Source organism: Trichosurus vulpecula, chromosome 1 (assembly GCF_011100635.1).
Source record: "Trichosurus vulpecula isolate mTriVul1 chromosome 1, mTriVul1.pri, whole genome shotgun sequence".
NCBI classification, from domain to species: Eukaryota; Metazoa; Chordata; class Mammalia; order Diprotodontia; family Phalangeridae; genus Trichosurus; species Trichosurus vulpecula.
In genome coordinates, this window is record NC_050573.1 from 33,816,127 (window position 1) to 33,834,409 (window position 18,283).

Below are 18,283 nucleotides of genomic sequence, written 5' to 3' on the forward strand. Positions count from 1 at the left end.
TACGAAGAATTGTTGAACAGGAGACATAAGACCTCTCACTTCCTACTTGGAGGTGACTAACCTCAGAACGTAGGGAGTCAGAGAGAAAAAGATTTTTGCCAATTCTAAGGCTAGGGGGACTCGTCCTTGCAGAAACTAATACTATGAGAATACTGTAATGTTCAGCTAAAAAGAACACTAAGATGGCCTCTAAGTCATAGGCTGGGGTGAGGGGGGTGAAGACTTCAGCTGGCCATTGAAGGGTGAGCCAAGGGAATCTAGTGGGTTGCCCCAACTAATAAAGATACCCCACCGTATGAAGGGCCTGAGCTTCTGCTGAGCAATCTGTCTGGCCTTGCACCGCCACAGATTAACCTTGGAGGAACCAATCAAGCCCAAGAGAGGGACTCCTCATTGAGGCCCCACCCCACAGTGAACCTCTTGAGGATTCTGTGGAGAAAGAAAGGTTCTAAAGGGCCCTTGTGCTCCAGAGTTGGGAGTAGTTTTACCTCTGTATATTCCCATCATGTGGGCCTCATTACCATTGCACTTAAATTCACAGCCACTCTTCCCTCCTCAGATTCTGTGTATATCAGTGGGATAGAGTACCCTGGAGTTTGGGTGGACATTCTTTGTTAACCACAGTTCTACTTAAGCTAGTTGAGTAAATTCCTTTTCTAATTAACTGAGTCTACTGGAAGCATACTACTGGGGGCTCTTAAGCCCGCAGGGTAGATAGCCTACCCCCCTAGAATCCTAAGAGTAGCTACAGCCTTCTGGGAACCCAGTCCGCCAGTGCAGATTGGGGGCATAAGCCTAGAGTAGGTACTACAATAGATTTATGCCTAGGTGTATCAACAATCCAGCTAGCAGCTGCTGTGAGGGTGTAAAATTAACAACAACCAGCACACAGAACACTGCAAAAGCACAGGTCTTTTTGATCTGCTTTACTAAGGAAAGCGACGTTAAGGCATTAACAATCTTACTTTAATCCAGCCTACAAATATCATTTACTTAGTTCAGGGGAAAAAAACCAGCACCCTGAATTATAGACAAATACAATTCGTAGTTATCAACATTTGAGTGTTCAGCCAGGGAGGTCATTACAACGGCTGGCCCAAAGTCACGTGCCACCCCTGCTGTGGCTCAGAGCTCCAAGACAGAACGCCAACCTCTGTGCTTATATATCCTGTTCAGGGCCCCGAAGGCCCTGACCTCACCCAGGCTGGGCTGGGCATGGAAAAGTTTCCCACCCCCAGTATCACATCAGATACAAATCAATGACTCCCAATTGTCTCAGTGCTGAGAAATTCAAAAACATCCCACTTTATCTGCCCCATTCAAACAAAGGCCAGAATCATTAAAGGTCAAAAGCAGAAAGTCCCACCTAAATTACTATTACACTAGGGTAAAGATTCATTATAGGAAAATCTATTAGAATCTGTTCAACACCTAGCTACTTTCAAACTTAAGTTTTGCAAAATGCTTTACAAATAATTTGTTTTATCATCACAACAAGATTGGGAGTTAACTATTATTATTATTGCTATCTTATAGATGAAGAAACTGAATCAGATTGGGTTAAATGGCTTGACTTGGCCAATGTTGTAACAACTAAGAAGTGTCTCAGTCAAGATTTGAACTCGAGTTTTCCTGACTCCTGGTCCAGCACTCTATCCACTGTCCTTGCTGCTTCAAACTAGCTGTCTGATCCTAGGCAAGTTACTTAACCTCTATCTGCCTCAATTTCTTCATCTGCAATAGGTTCTTATGAAGATCAAATGAGAGAATACATATAAACACAATGCTTTGCAGTTATTACCTGGCTAGTCTTCATAACTATGGTGAAATTACAGGAGTCCATGAAACCAAGATTAAGAAGCTCAATTTGAGGTAGTTTCCTTTAAAAATATTTTATTTCTTTTCATCAGCCAAGATCCTCTTTACCCTCCCACACCAACATTCCCAACCTCTCACTGAAAACTCAAGAAAAAAAAACCATCATATATATGTATAGTCTCATTCTGCATTCTGGGACTTTCGCCTCTATCAGGAGGTGGGTAGCATATTTACTTCTTAGTCCTCTAGAATCTTTGTTGGTCATTATGCTGACAAGAATTCAGGATACTGTTCATGAGATCAAACCACAAAATCTGAAATAGTTTTAGAAAGAAATTTATTACTTCACTTGGTAGAAGAGAACAAGGAAGGGAGGTGTGGCTCCCTCTCATTCAAGCTCTGGAAGGCTTACATTATATAGGATTTAGACAAGTCACATGAACCACATGAACACGTGAGCACATGAACCACAGTTCTGCCAAGAAGGCAACTTGAAATCAGTGCAGCTTGAAATGGATACGAGTAAATGTAAATATTCAATAAAATTTGAGTGAAGCCAAAACACAGGAGGTAACCAAGACACACGCTTGGGTGAAATTGTTCTGAGTAGGGGTTCAAGGTCTAGGGGAAACTTCATGGCCATCTCTGGCATTCCTGGAGTGTTACTGATGTCAATTCTGGGTTCAGACACTCTAGTTGGAGTTAAACAGCATAATAATAAGTTTTCTGAACAATATAATAAATGATAAATAATAATCATCAATTTCCCTCTCTTAGGCTTAGTAAAACCCAACATTCTCATACTACTAGAAGCACAATTACTGAAGGAGAAGGCTGGGTTATGATTTCAAAGGGAGTCCTTTAAAATAACCCAACTCAATATCATTCTCCTCACTGCCTACCTCATCTAGAACTCGACAGAATTCCTTTAAGGAGGAGTAAGGGCCAGATTGGTGACAAACTTTCCCCAATGTCTCATAGAGGGATCAATTTGGGTAAGTCCTGGGGGCTGTAAATCAGGGGGCTCAGGAAACAAATGCATTGTGGCCACGAGCATCACAAAAAATCATAATCCCATAATACTTCTTCAATGTCATAAAAGTTGAACAAATTTAGTTAAGCAGAATCATAATCTCATATATCCCTTAAGGAGACAAACTTTGTTAAACAGTCTATAGATAAACTAAGATTACAGATTAAACTACATCTAGAGGGTTCAGGATGGATTGAGAGATTTACATATCACTAGGGTAGCTGACAAATCACTTAAGGAAGTTCAAAATTCCCTTTGTCAGGCAGGTAATGTTTTATGTGACAAACAGGTAAATTATTACTCCATAAATCAAGTTTTGGTAAGGTGAAGCTATGTTTTCAGTTAGCCAAAAGTTGCAGGAGGAATGACCCTGATCCCTCAACAATAAATAAATGGAATTTGGGTATACCCCTCTTGCCGGCAAACCCAGACACCATGAATCAAAAAACCTCAAACAATATAATGGTAATCATCACTATTAAATACACATCATCTTCTTGTAACCCACTCACAATATTCATTGAACCAGAAACTACATTTGAGTCCCACCTACCACATGTCTCATCACTGGAAGCATCTTGCCTTGGAAATTCTGGAATAGGCCTCATTCTCAGGGCAGTTTTAAAGAAGGGGTCCTCCTAGTAAATCTACTGCTCTGGCTCTAAGTCATTTGCAGAGATTCCCTATGTAATGTTGCTAAAATCTGTGAGTAATAAGAGTCAATACAATTTAGTATTATCTTTTAAATTTGGTTTTCCAGAAACTAGTTCATGTGGTGAAACTCAGCTCAAACTTTCTCAAGCTGATCCTATTATAAGAACATCAAGTTAGGAACTTATAATACACATGAAAGTTCAGAAAATTTCAGTTTTTACATACCACTTGCTTTTTCTATCTTTACTTGAACCTTATACCTATGACAGATAATGCCATCAATAGGCTGAAGGTTCTTAAGGATCCTTGGGGGCCTGGCTTGTAAAATGAACCCTTCTATCTCTACATGTAAAACCCTTAATCCAATTATCACTGAAACATAGCCAAAACCAGTATATCCCATTAGAAACATTCGAAAGCCAATTTACATAGATATAGGGGTATGTGTGGGGGTGTGTGTGTGTAAGTACTGGTTCTTAGAGGAAAAACCCAATTTAATCTTACTTTCTCTTTTCTTACTTTCTTCTTTCTTCTTACTTTCTCATACTTTTAAATCTTTATTCTGTTTCCTTCTTTTAAGAATATATATTATCTTCATATCATCCTAAAAGAATGAGATATGTTAAGAAACTAATCTTATACATGAATATGTAACTATTAGCAAGGAGATGGCAAGTCTAAGAACTTATTTTTACCTAAGTGCTTAGGATATGGAGTTGGTCATAAATTCAGATTAAAAACAATAGCGTTTTTCATACTTGCATCCTATCATAGTAACTAAGAGAGCATTCATCTATTAATTTAGGATTTCAGCCATAAAAACTTCTACAATTCATTTGCTCTGATTATAGAAATTTGCTATGAAAGGAAAATGGAGGGACATGATCAATATCAAGACTGTCTCTTTAAGGGCACTGACATAGGCATAATGTCAGGGGAAATTCCTTAGCTCTGTTTGATTCCAAGTAAGAGTCCTAGTTAACAACTGTCATACAGCAAAGTTCCACATTATTCACAGGGTGTCATAGCCAGGTTTAGAATTAACCGGTTCAGAAAATGTCCAGTTCAGAAAGGAAATAGCACAATGAGGAAACTGGATCAAGAGGATCCTACCTTTGCCTACACAAGGCTGTCCTCTCAACTTTCCCAGGCACAGAAACTCACTTCAGCAGTTCTCAGACTGTAATTCCTTTGGCCAGCACATGGCATTTTCCTTGAATGATGGAATATTGGCCTAATGACAGTACAGACAGTCATACCTGAAATCAAAACTCAGAACAATATCAAATCACATTCCCAAGAGATTTTACCTAGAATTGATCCAACCATTCTGGAGGGCAATTTGGAACTATGCCCAAAGGTCTATGAAACTGTGCACACCCTTTGATCCAGTATTATTACCACTACTAGGTCTGTATCCCAAAGAGATCATAAAAAAAGGAAAAGGACCTACATGTACAAAAATATTTATAACAGCTCTTTTAGAGGTGGCAAAGAATTGGAGTTTGAGGGGCTGCCCATCAAGTGGTATAAGAATGTAATGGAATACTATTGTGCTATAAGAAATGATGAGCAGGCGAATTTCAGAAAAAGCTGAACTTACATGAACTGATGCTGAGTGCAGTGAGCAGAACCAGGAGAACATTGTACATAGTAACAGCAATATCATGAAATGATCAACTTTGATAGAATTAGCTCTTCGTGGCAATACAATGATCTAAGACAATTTCAAAAGATTCATGATGGAAAATGCTATCCACATCCAGAGAAAGAACCATGGCATGTGAATGCAGATTGAAGCATACATACTATTTTCTTTTTTGTTCTTGTGTTTTCTTGCGGTTTTTCCCTTTTCTCTGATTCTTCTTTCACAACATGACTAATGTGGAAATATGTTTAATATGTATGATTGTACAGGTGTAGCCTATATCAGATTGCTTGCCATCTTGCGGAAGGGAGAGGGAAGGAGGGAGGGAGAAAAAAAATTTGGAACTCAAAATCTTATAAAAGTGAATGTTGAAAAAAATAAAATACTATTAAGTGGGAGGAAGTAAAGAGATTTCACCTCAAATAGCAAAATTTCACTAGTCACAGCTTAAGGCTAGGTTATTATTTTTCTCATGTTGTTGCAATAATAGTTAACAAAAAGTACATGTAAGGCTTTATCTTATTCATCCTTTCTAATTTAAATTCATCCTGGAGCAGAGATTAATCATTAAAAATTAAGAATAATGACATTCTGGCATTTCACACATACCATGAACACATTTTAGTTCATTCAAAAAAACCCAGAAAAACACCGGCTACCATGAGACTCCAGACTAACAGATATCCATATTGCTTATTAACACCTAATGCAAAATAAAATCTTTAAAACTAAGATTTGATGTTATTAATTAGGCTCAAAAATGTAATTTTTAATACATACTACTAACAAGTACAATTTCACAATTTATGTAGGTGATTGTCAAATAATATATCAGATAAAACTCACTCTTTACTATAAGCAGACTTGTAAGTCCTCCATCCAGGAGTGGTCTTAGCTTCTCATCAAAGCACTTCATTATTTTAGTAGCTTCTCTCACAGAATTGATAAGATCTTAGGACCCTACCCATAGAGAAAGTCTCAAGGAACCACTCAAGTTTTACCTAAACTTAGAAACCAAACAGAAAATTTAAATAGGAAAGATAGTCAAAACAATACAGTTGTCACAAATGACAGAATGACAATCATCAGACAAAGTAACTTGCTTATTTACCTTCAGAAAATAAGGTGAAGGGTCATTAGGATCAGAAAAATCCTAGTCCTACCCATGCTGAAACATGAAGCTTTCTTGGCCACAAGATAAAACAGACAGACAATATGGAAATACAAAACACTAGCCTGTCTGTAGTTTTCTCAGTTTAGAGCATAAAAGTTGTAACTCTTCCCCAGTCCTCTTCTCTAGATATTTCAAGATTGGTTGAAATCACCTTTTCTGATAGAATTTGTGGTCACCAAAATTATTGCATGCATTTTCAGGGTTCTTGCTATCTACTGCTCCAATAAACCAGCACAGGTTACAGACAGATAGGTACACTGCAGTTTATTTGCCCTCTCAAGAGTGTGACACACCCCTTCAGTAGGTGATAGACATGTGTGTCTCAATTCCACAGATAGAGCACTGGGCTTGGAGTCAGGAAGACTCATCTTTCTGAGTTCAAATCTGGCCTCAGACACTTTCTAGCTCTGTGACCCTGGGTAAGTCACTTAACCATGTTTGCCTCAGTTTCCTCATCTGTAAAATGAGCTGGAGAAGGAAATGGGCAAACCACTCCAAGACCTTTGCCAAGAAAACCCCAAATGGGATGATGAGGAATTGGATGCAACTGAAAAACGACTGAACAATAAAAACAAGCATTTAATGTGCTCTTTCCTGGGGAGAGACAGCAAATACTTAATTCATAAATGGAATTGAAGTAAGTGTAAAAGTTTTATCTTTCAAACAGGGGAAGCAGATTTTCAGCTTGAGATTTTGTGAACTATTAGCCACCTAGTCCAACTTCTCTCCAACTTAGGAAAGAGAAAGGCTTGTTTGAATCATAAAGAGAATGTTTTCCCTTACCTCCATGAGTCTGCTATGAATCATTTAGAACTTAATTGTCTAGGTCCATTAGAAGCCAAGTCACTTAAAGGAATTGGAATAGACTGAATTTGCAAGACCTTAAGAAATCAAGTTGGCAAAGTTTTGCCTGGCAAGATGAGAAAATGCCTGTATACCTTGAAAGTTTCAGTTTTGATCAAGGAAAGAATATAGAATTGGTGATTTTCACCCAGTTGAGATAATAGAAAGTCCTCATCTTTGTCAGCTATCTAAGTATCTAGTACTATGTAGGCTAAAAAAAAACCCTAACATTAAGTAGAATATTAAAGAAAACTTTAAGGGTGTTTTAGATCTCATTTAGGTAATAAAAGAATAAGATTCCTACATCTAAAAATTTGTGAACTTTATTTAAAGAAATGCTTGGTTCCTCTTCAGAAAGTAAGTGTGATTACTCTATACTGGTCTGTGAATGCAACTAGCATAGAATGCAAAATTGGTAGATGAAATTATTTTTCTGTGTAAAATAATTCAGAAATGTAGTCAACTGACTTGATGCCATTTCACAGGCATTCTGTTTTGTTTTGGGTTTATGTTTTACATCTATGATATTGGGTTTTTTGTTGTTTTGTTTTCAATAATATTTTATTTTTTCTCTAGTTACCTATAAAAACAATTTTTAGCATTCTTTTTTTTAATTTTGAGTTTCTGATTTTCTCTTTCCTTCCTTGAGACAGTAAGCAATTTGATATAAGTTATATATGTTCAGTCATAAAAAACATATTACCATATTGATCATATTGTGAAAGAAGACACAGAGCTAAAGAAAAAATACATAAAAATACATAAAGTAAAAAAATGGTATGCTTTGATCCACATTTGTACTCCATTACTTCTTTCTCTGGAGGTGGATAGCATTTTTTATCGTGAGTCCTTTGGAATTATCTTGGCTCATTGTATTGCTGAGAATAGCTAAGTCATTCACAGTTGATCATTATATAATATTGCTGTTACTATGTACAGGGGGCCATCTCTAGTCATCCTGATGTGTATTTGGCCCCTGGGTCCAGATAACTCCAGAGGAGAAAGTGGGGCTGGTGACTTTGCATACCCCTCCCTCACTTAAATCCAATTCACTTGAGTGTCATGGCATCACATCCATGATGTCATGGTCCTCTTTGAGAACAAAGGACAAACAACAACAACAGCAAAAACAACAATACTGTATACAGTGTTCTCCTGATTCTACTCAATTCACTTTGCATCAGTTCATATAAATATTTCCAGGTTTTTCTGAAATCTGCCAGCTCATCATTTCTTGTAGCACAGTAATATTCCATTACAATCTTATACCACAATTTGTTCATCCATTCCCCGGTTTATGGGCATCCCTTCATTTTCCAGTTCTTTGCCACTACAAAAAGAGCTGCTATAAATATTTTTTGTATAAATAGGTCCTTCCCTTTATCCTTTTTTAAAAAATCTCTTTGGGATATAGATCTAAAAGCGGTATTGTTGGATCAAAGAGTATGCACAGTTTATAGCCCTTTGGGCATAGTTACAAATTGCTCTCCAGAATGATTAAATCAGTCTAGAACTCCACCAACAGTGCATTAGTGTCCCAGTTTGCCTATATCCCTTCCAACATTTATTATTTTCCTTTTCTGTCATATTAGCCAATCTGATAGGTGTAATGTGGATTTCATTTACATTTCTCATCAATAGTGATATAGAGCATTTTTTCATAGGACTATAGATAGCTTTAATTTCTTCATCTGAAAACTGCCTGTTCATATCCTTTGACCATTTATCAGTTGGGGAAGGACTTCTATTCTTATAAATTTGACTTCTGTATACATTTGCGAAATGAGGCCTTTATCAGAGATACCTGCTGTAAAAATTGTTTCCTGTATTTCTGCTTTCCTTCTAATCTTGGTTGCAGTGGTTTTGTTTGTGCAAAACCTTTTTAATTTACTATAATTAAAATTGTTCATTTACATCTAATAATATTCTCTGTATCTTGTTTGGTCATAAATTCTTTCCTTTTCCATACATCTGACAGGTAAACTATTCCTTGTTCTCCTAATTTGCTTATGGTATCACCCTTTATCTTTAAATTATGCCTCCATTTTGATCTTTTCTTGTTATATGGTGTAAGATGCTGGTCTATACTTCATTTCTCCCATAGTGTTTTCCAGTTTTCCTAGAAGTTTTTGTCAAGTAGAGAGTTCTTGTCCCAAAGGCTGGGATCTTTGGGTTTATCAAACACTAGACCAGCACTTAAACTGTGGGTTGCAATCCCATATGGGGTTGTGAAAAATTTGGCAACAGTAAAAGGTTTCTGAACACTCAATGACCAAAAATCAAACTCATAATGAATCCTACATATTTCTGGCAGCACTTGCCAGTGTTGCATCAGACAACTTCACTGCAGCCTTAGTTCTGAACACACAGCATGCCCATGTTACACTGTGCATACCCTCAGGCCATGCAATGCCAAAGACCACTGCTGAAATTGAAAAGGGGTTGCAAGTAGAAAAAGTTTAAGAAGGGGAAGCTAGGTGGCGCAGTGAGTAGAGCACTGGCCCTGGAGTCAGGAAGGACCTGAGTTCAAATTTGACCTCAGACACTTGACACATTTACTAGCTGTATGACCTTGGGCAAGTCGCTTAACCCCAATTGCCTTGTCTTCCCCCCTCCAAAAGAAAAACAAAACAAAACAGTAGTCAGTTTTGTTTTATTTTCCTTCATATTATGTGTTTGCCTTATGTATAAAACTCCAGAATGTGAATATGTTCTTTATTTCTTCATTGATTTTTACATTAGGATATGTTTAAACTTAAAAAAAAAGAAAAGTAAAATGATGAATAAATGCTTTTGGAAAGACTTTATATGTATTTAGTAAGAAGTGAGGGCAAATGTTTTTATTTATTTCAGTTTATTTTTATGGCAACATGAAAATTAAGTTTATCCTGCTCTAAAATGTAAGCTATGAAACTTGCTGTGTGAGATGGAAAATTTTGAGACTATAATTTAATTTGCTCTAAGAGTTTTGAATTCAAGTATGATTGATTATTAAGCTGGTACTCCACCATTTAAGGGAAATGCCAAGAGCTGCTCAGAGATTGTCTTGTAGAAAACACTACTGATGAATGTAAGTGACTGGGAAGGTTGAGAAGACCACCTTAGGAAGGCAATGGCAGGAGATTCAACTCTTTTTCCTTGTCAAACAGGAAAGTTTTCTGCCTGATTGATTCTGAGCCTGGCTATGACACCCTGTGAATGAATGTGGAACTCTGTTGTATGTTGCATGGTATATGATATATCCAAAAGGTATATGTGACTTTTACCTAAATTCAAACCAGAGTTTGACTAAGAAGTTTTCTAAAGGAGTTTTCTCCTGGTATACCTACTATAGGTCAGTCTGAAAAGTTTTGACTTGACATTTTTACAACTGTGTCTTTTAGCCCCCTTTTATGGCAGGAGAACTTCAAAGGTTTTATAAATGAATCTTATTGCTATAATTACTGACCTATTATAAGGAGATGAAAGTATGTAGGACCCTATTGTTTTTATTTTTATTGTTCTTAATTTCTGACCATCTTCTGACTAGAGAAAATCAATTGTTAGACTTGCCAGTTCCTTGTTTATTGGTTTAATTAGTTACATATTCACATATAAGATTATGTCCATGTAATATTACATCTTTTCTGAATGATATAAAAATAAAATATATCTTCCAAGTGGGGGATATGATGAAGATGGCATTTGATATATAAAAGCTTTAAATTCAATGGATGGTAAATTTCAGTTTGAAAAAACCACTAAGACTAGGCTGTTTATATACTTTATGTGACTGGCTACCAAATATTTTCTATTGGGTAAAAGAATATACTTAAAGGACTCCTGACTACTGTAATTGTTTTAGTAGCCTTATAAATTCTGCTGTTGTGCCAATGAAAATGATAACAAAAAGGTAAGTAAAAGTGATGGTTCTAAATGAGATATTTTAAATTTGATTCTAGAGGTATTAGAGAACTTGTCTGGAAAACATAGAGCAAAAGTGCAGAATCTCCTTCAGGTCCATTTGAATATCTACAAATATTTAGTCATACAAATGCCTACGTACACAGGCTTTGGATATAGTTTAACTTGTCTGTAAGGTCTCAAGTTGGATTGAAGCTCTCGTATACAGAATTGCTTTAATTAATCATAAAGAAACCTTTGAATCATGATTTTTTTTTCTGTTTGAGATCTCTCTGATAATATCAAAAGAGAGATAAGGACTTACTTATAAAGCCAAGTCCTTAAAGATTTTTTTTTCTAAGATGCTTCCTCTAGCTTGTAGATAGCACTATCTATGCAATGTATAGGGCTCAGGCAAAGATAAAATGAACAAATGGTATTTGAAAACTGAAACTCTTCAAATTTCCAGATCGATTATAGGTGGCTTAATTTGATGTTCTTCCTGTAGCCCTGATGTTCATAAGGTTTATTGTTATTCAGTCATTTTTAGTTGTGTCTGACTCTTTCATGATTCCATTTGGGGTTTTCTTGGCAAAGATACTGGAGTAGTTTGCCATTTCCTTCTCCAGCTCATTTGACAGATGAGGAAATGGAGGCAAACAGGGTTAAGTGACTTGCCCAGGATCACATAGCCAGTAAGTGTCTGAGGCCATATTTGAACTCAGGAAGATGAGTCTTCCTGACTCAAGCATTAGCCCTCTGTGCACCATGGCACTGATGGGGTGCTTGGGTGCCTGTGCCTGGACCCCAATTCCAAGATCACATTTCTCCCTAGCCTCAAAACGCTGTCCCTGGCAGTTTCTCCCCAGCTCAAGGATAGTATGCCCTAGCAAAACATTTATCTCTTTCTCATACAGTAGCCAACTGCACCTATAGGATTTATTAGTTTGAACTGGCTTTGTACCAGCTCATAAAGATATGCAGTACCCACTGGACTATCTATACTGATTCCCTACCTCATTATATGCATCCTGTATTCTTCATTATGTGCATCCTAGACTTAGACATATGTATACTCCCTATGTTTATCTTGTCTAACAAGACATTAATGGGGGGCAGCCTGGGTATTTCTCAGTCAGCCCTGATCATTAGTTGACTTAGTGATGTTTCAGGCCTAAAACCACACCTCCCTGTAGCCCCTCTTTGGGCTGTTTCCCAGTGAACTCTTGGTAAACTGCCTGCTCAGTAGATACTAAAAGTTCATGTTCCTTTAAGAACTGACCACTCGTTAAGCACTCCCTAATCCTGCCCTGAATCTAGACCTAGTTGGCACACTTGGCACATGTTTAACTATAGTTTATCCTATATAAACTTTAACTGTACCCCTCTAAGGTTACAGGTTCCCTAAAAACTCTTGCCCACTGAAAAGCATAACAATAAATCTTTGCCATGTTGACTTAAAGAATGCTTGAGTACATGAATTCACTCCAGATGACCCTGTCAAGAACTCTGGTCTTTGGGGTTACTGTATCTCTCCAACCCCATCAGCACCATCCAGCTGCCCCTGTTCATAAGGTTAATAACTAGCTCCATAAATTTTCTACTGACTTTCACTACACAAACTGTTTACTGGAAGGCCAATGTAATTAGGTTTTATAAGACCCCACTAAATTATACTAAGTCTTATTACTAGCAGGTTTAAGCAAAATTATCTAGGAAATCTCTACAACTGGCTTAGAACCTGAAAAAAAATCTTATGTACTGGAACCAAATGCCTCTGCAGAATCTGCAGAAATAGTGTAGAAGGCTCATTCCAAGTACTGTTAGCAACTGTCTTCCATAACTGGAAGAAACCAAGATGTTGATTCAGGGATGCATGCCTCTGAGTCTGAGTGACCAAGTTGGACAATTTATGGACAGTAGTCTAAGACAGACCCCTTTGACATGGAATTTCCAAGGGAAAACGTTGCCCGGAAGCAGATGACTTCATGTGGTAGACAACAAAGCCCAAAACAATGGATCAAGAAGCTGTTGTTAAAATGGACATTAAGATGCATTCCTATTCCCTATTCTTTTTTCTTTCTGGTTATAGTTATGTTTATTGTCCATTGTTTGCTACAATACCCTGACCCTTATGGAAAAGTACCTAAAGGTCAGATTTAAAACAACTGGAAGTTTAAATTCAGGTCTTCTATGTTAGTTCCTTATAAAATTGTTAATTATATATCAATCTGTGACTGGGAACACCTTAGAACTCCATAAGATACTCTCTTGAGGTCTGGGTTCCCCACCTTTGAGTGTGGGTAGTTTTGCCAAATAGTTACAACTATTTAAATCAGTAACACATGAATTAATACAGGGTGCAATTGAGTTTTAGAAATAATTATGACCTTCCAAACTTGTTAAGAGATTTCATTTAGACTACTTTTATTTTTTTTGTTCCTTGTCAAATTTAACATAGTCTGTACAAATAACTGTCTTGCAGTACTATCAGATGGCCCAGTGATTTTTAAAAATTATTTTCAAATTCAGGGCCAAAGGGAGAATTGTCAAAAGTGGATTTTTTTTTGGAGAACATAACTGACTTCATTTTGTGCCATATTTGCTGTTATTATAAAAAATATACTGAGCCTCCTTCATTTGTCTCCCTTCCCCCGATCTCTTTATAGTTACAAAAGAAAGTTCATAGGACTTTTAATAGGTCTAGGAACTTACCCACTTTTCTTTATTCTGTCTAATAAAATAATATAGAGGAGCATCACGAATACTGACTGACAAAGAAAATACTATTTGCTGTGCTAAAAGCCTTTGTTATAGTTTAAACATCCTTTTTGGCTAAAAATGTACCTCTTCTTATCTACAGGCCCTACCTGATCTTATCCAAAACAGCTTTGTAAGCCTGCCTACGTGGCATAGCCGATATTACCCAAACTCTGGATTGTGTAGTTTAGGAGGTGAGACTACACATAGTCATCTTTGAAATTATGAGATACTCATGTCTATTGCCTTACTGAAGGGCAAGGTGATATCCACTCTTGAATGGATAAATGAACTGCAGTGTACCTGTCTATAACTGGTGCTATCTTATTTATGATTGGCTAGCAAGGTCCCAGAAAATTCTTGTTAGTAGGTAGAGGTTCAAGACTTTTTGCATGTTGTAGGTACCTTTTGTATGTTTCTAAGGTAACGTAACTCAAATAGCTAAGCTTGAAAAAACAATATGTAATGCCATTTGCCAAACACCAGATTCCAGGAAATCTTTTGTCATTCTTTTTTTGTTTCATTCATTAAAATATTTTCTTAATACCTTTTGTTTCCACCTATACCCTTCTCCTTCCTCTCTCCTAGAGAGCCATCCTATCCAACATTCCTGTTGAAAAATCAAGGCTTGATTGGTACCCCTTCACTTTGGAAACTGCTCGTCTATGTTTGTCCTTCTCTTACAGTAGTCTGGCCTCTCTCCAAGGTCTACTAAGCAAAGTTTCATCTCTGAAAAACCTGGAACTAGTTGCTGGGTTAGTTATCAAAACCAGCATTGTATTTTTATTGGACCTTTTCCCTGTGATTCTGCTGGGATTTACAAGGACTTTTCTTGCTCCTACAACCAACAAAAACTCCCACGATGAGGGAGTTAAAGACTGTTTTCTGCCCTAAAAATATAGACCTCCTGCTACAGTTGGTAATGAGACTATTGCCCTAATAATGATACATTAGCAACTGACCTTGGCCAAAATGGGTCTTTTTTCCTCCTTCAGAGATCTCAAATAGGTTATTTTTGTATTTGGCTCTCTGTCCCTTTTTCTGCTGCAATTTCTTCCCTTCTGGGTGTTAGAATAGCCAAGTTGTACCCAGGTAGGAGAGAGGGGAAGGAAGGAGAGGAAAGGAAGTACTTGAGGGTTGGGTTGATATCTTTAATTTACCTTTCCCTCAGTCTTCTGCAGGTAGGCATGAGTACTTTGTTGTTGTTGTTAAGTCATTTCTCAGCCCTCTCTGACTCTCCATGACCCACTCTGGGGTTTCCTTGGCAGAGATACTGGAGTGGTTTGCCATTTCCTTCTCCAGCTCTTTTTACAAATGAAGAAACTGAGGCAAACAGGATTAAGTGATTTGCCTAGGGTTAGACCACACAGCTAGTAAGTGTCTGAGATCAAATTTGAATTCAGGTCTTCCTGTCTCCAGGCCCAGTGTTCTAACCGCTGTGCCACCTACCTGCCTCTACGGGTTACTTTAGAATGGGGCAAGTGAGAGAAGCAGAAACATTCTCAAAAAGTTTAATCTAAAGCAAGGGTTCTTAACTTTTCTTGTGTCACAGACCCTTTGGCTGTGTGGTGAAACCTATGGACCCCTTCTTAAAATAATGTTTTTAAATGCATAAAACAAAGTGCATAGGGTTACAAAAGAATACTGAAATACAGTTTTCAAATTAAAAAAAGAAAAACAATGAACCCTATCTGGTTAACCCCTGATATAAAGAGATCAAGGCACCACAAACTTATAGCTAGAAAGCCCCCCCCCTCATTTGACAGAAGACAATGAACCTCATGGAGCCTGAAGGGAGGTGCTGCAACTCATTCACTTACTAAGTGGCAGGAGGAGGTTTAGAAACTCTTCTGAGGCCTTGTTCTTTCGTCTGTCTCTTTCCACCATCCCAGGGGCTTGTGCTCCAAGTCCAACAGACAGTAATTGAAGAGGCTAAACACTACTGCTCAATTACCCAGAACCCACAACCAATCCTGGCTAACCACTAAATGCTCCTATTTCCTAACAAAAAAGGGAAACCCAGCTTTTATGGCTCCAAAATACTTCTCAGGAATATTAGTTAACATTTTGTCTTCTGCCCTATTCCTCAATTCAGCTCGTTGGCTTCCTGAAACCAGGCAGGAAAGGGTGAGAAAGCTTGTTTCTCCATACTGAAGGAATTTCCTTCTGGCCCAGAAAAAATCACATCCTACAACCTACCAAGTACGCAGGAAAAGCAGAAGATATTCCTAAATTACATTTGCTTCATCAAGGTGGACTGCCTCAGAATTAGAAGCACTGTGTAGCTATTGGTTCAGTTGCATTTTGGCTAACCCATATGTTTACATGTGTTCCTCAGTAGTTCAGGAAGGATAGAGTGGACTGTCTCCCCTAGAAATTCAGCCTAGTGACCTCGTGTAAGGAGAATCTGTTTACTTTCTGATGGTCATCTCACTCCTGTAGAGAGCCGAGGCCTTACATGGGTCACTCCTCTTATCACAGACAAATTTTTGCCTGTGACAAATGACAGCAAATGGTTTTTTTCCCTTTGTCTTTATGGCCAACTCAGTATTTCTAGAGGTAATTATTTAGTATCTCACTACATCAGCTCATTTACTCTCCTCTCTCTGGCTCTCCAGACTTTTGGATGCTACACAGCTCATTAGCTCCTCCACCAGGGAAAGAGAGAAGAACCAATCAAACCAGCTGATTTGTTATTGCTTGGCAAGAAATCTGAGGGTCTAATCAGTCAGGAGATTGACATCATTGGGCTTCCACAGTGAATAAAACACTAGAGAGACAGTTGGAGTAGGTTGAAACCCTTAACTACAATGGAATTTTTACATAATAGGCAGATTTCATTGATACTTATTAACCCTCACACTAAGCTTAAGCATGAGCCAAATGGGGAAAGAGAGTAGGATGAATGGAGTTCCCTTTATTATCAGGGTGGATATTGTTTTCATCTCCTCTATCCTCAAAACTTGTTAAGTGACATTTGGTTTAGAGAAGATAAATAATACATTTTTTAAACCGCTGAGCCCTTTACCAAGGCCCTTGACAATATTTCATGGTAAAATTCAATGGCTTCTGGTAACTAAAAGAGTAGTCTATAAAGATGAAGTGGCTAGATTTGAAAAATGTCCAAAGCAAATTAAATAGGATGGACCAGTAGGACCAAAGTCTCAGGATTAATTCTAAATGGCCCAGTGATTTAAAAATTGAGGCTCCCTTATCCCAACCTCATTCCAAGGAGGCCTGGGGGGTTAACTTGCTCAGGTCAGAAATGCTTTCAGCTGTTTAATTTCATTGAACGGTGCTATACAAAGTTACCGTGAAGGAAATTAAATGGAATCTCTTCCTCGAGTCAGTTGAATGGAGGGTTAAAAACAAAGTTTAGAATAGAAAGGTTAAATGTTAATAAAAATCACTAACATATAGGGCAGCTAGGTGGCATAACAGAGCACCAGACCTGGAGTCAGGCGGACCCGAGTTCAAATCTGGCCTCAGACATTTATTAACTGTAACCCTGGGTAAATTACTTCACCTTGTTTGCCTCAGTTCTCATCTACAAAATGAGCTGGAGAAAGAAATGGCAAACCACTCCAGTATCTTTGCCAAGAAAACCCCTAAAGGGGTCATGGAGAGTTAGACACAACTGAAATGACTCAACAAAAGCATTTTTATAGTACTTTAAGGTTTGCAGAGAGCCTTAGAAATATCTTATTCTATTCTTACAACAACCATGGGATATAGGCATTAATTATTATTTCCATTTTCCAGATGAACTAACTGGGGTTAAGTTGCTTTTTCAGGCTCCCACAGCTAGGATGATCTGATGCCAAATGTGAATTCAGTCCTTCCTGACTCCACATCCATGGCTCTATCTACTGTGCCACCTAGCTGCCCAATGCATTCATTTAAAAATATATTTATTTACCTTAAAGCATAGACAGAAACAGACCTTTGATGAAAATGAACCTGAAAAGATCCCTTGAATGTTGCCATTTCATGTTCCCCTTCTTGTGCCCACTAAAAATATTATCCATTTAAAAGATTAACATACTGCCTGATTGAAATGCTGAACAATCACACACAAATTATGATCCACTGGGTGAAAGCCTAGTTGAATGGATGAAGATGTTATGGAACTGGACCACGCAGCATTTGGATAATAACCCAAGGTGAATTTAGACTTTTAATTTTAGACCTTTAGGTCAGGAACTTCCGTTTGGCTTTGGAGATGTTCAGCTGTTACCTAAACCCACTTAGCTATTCCTTAAAGAATCTGCAGGAAAAATTACACTGGTGATCATTCCTAGCTGCTTCTATTTGAACACAAGTACAAAAATCTATAAGACAGGGAGAAAAATATACAATAGAAGCCAAGCACAGAGTTCTGTAACACAATGAACAATTCATTGAAGGAACACAACATGAAGTTACATAATCCTCATCAGCCTACCCACTTTTAACAAAAAGGGGCTGTTCC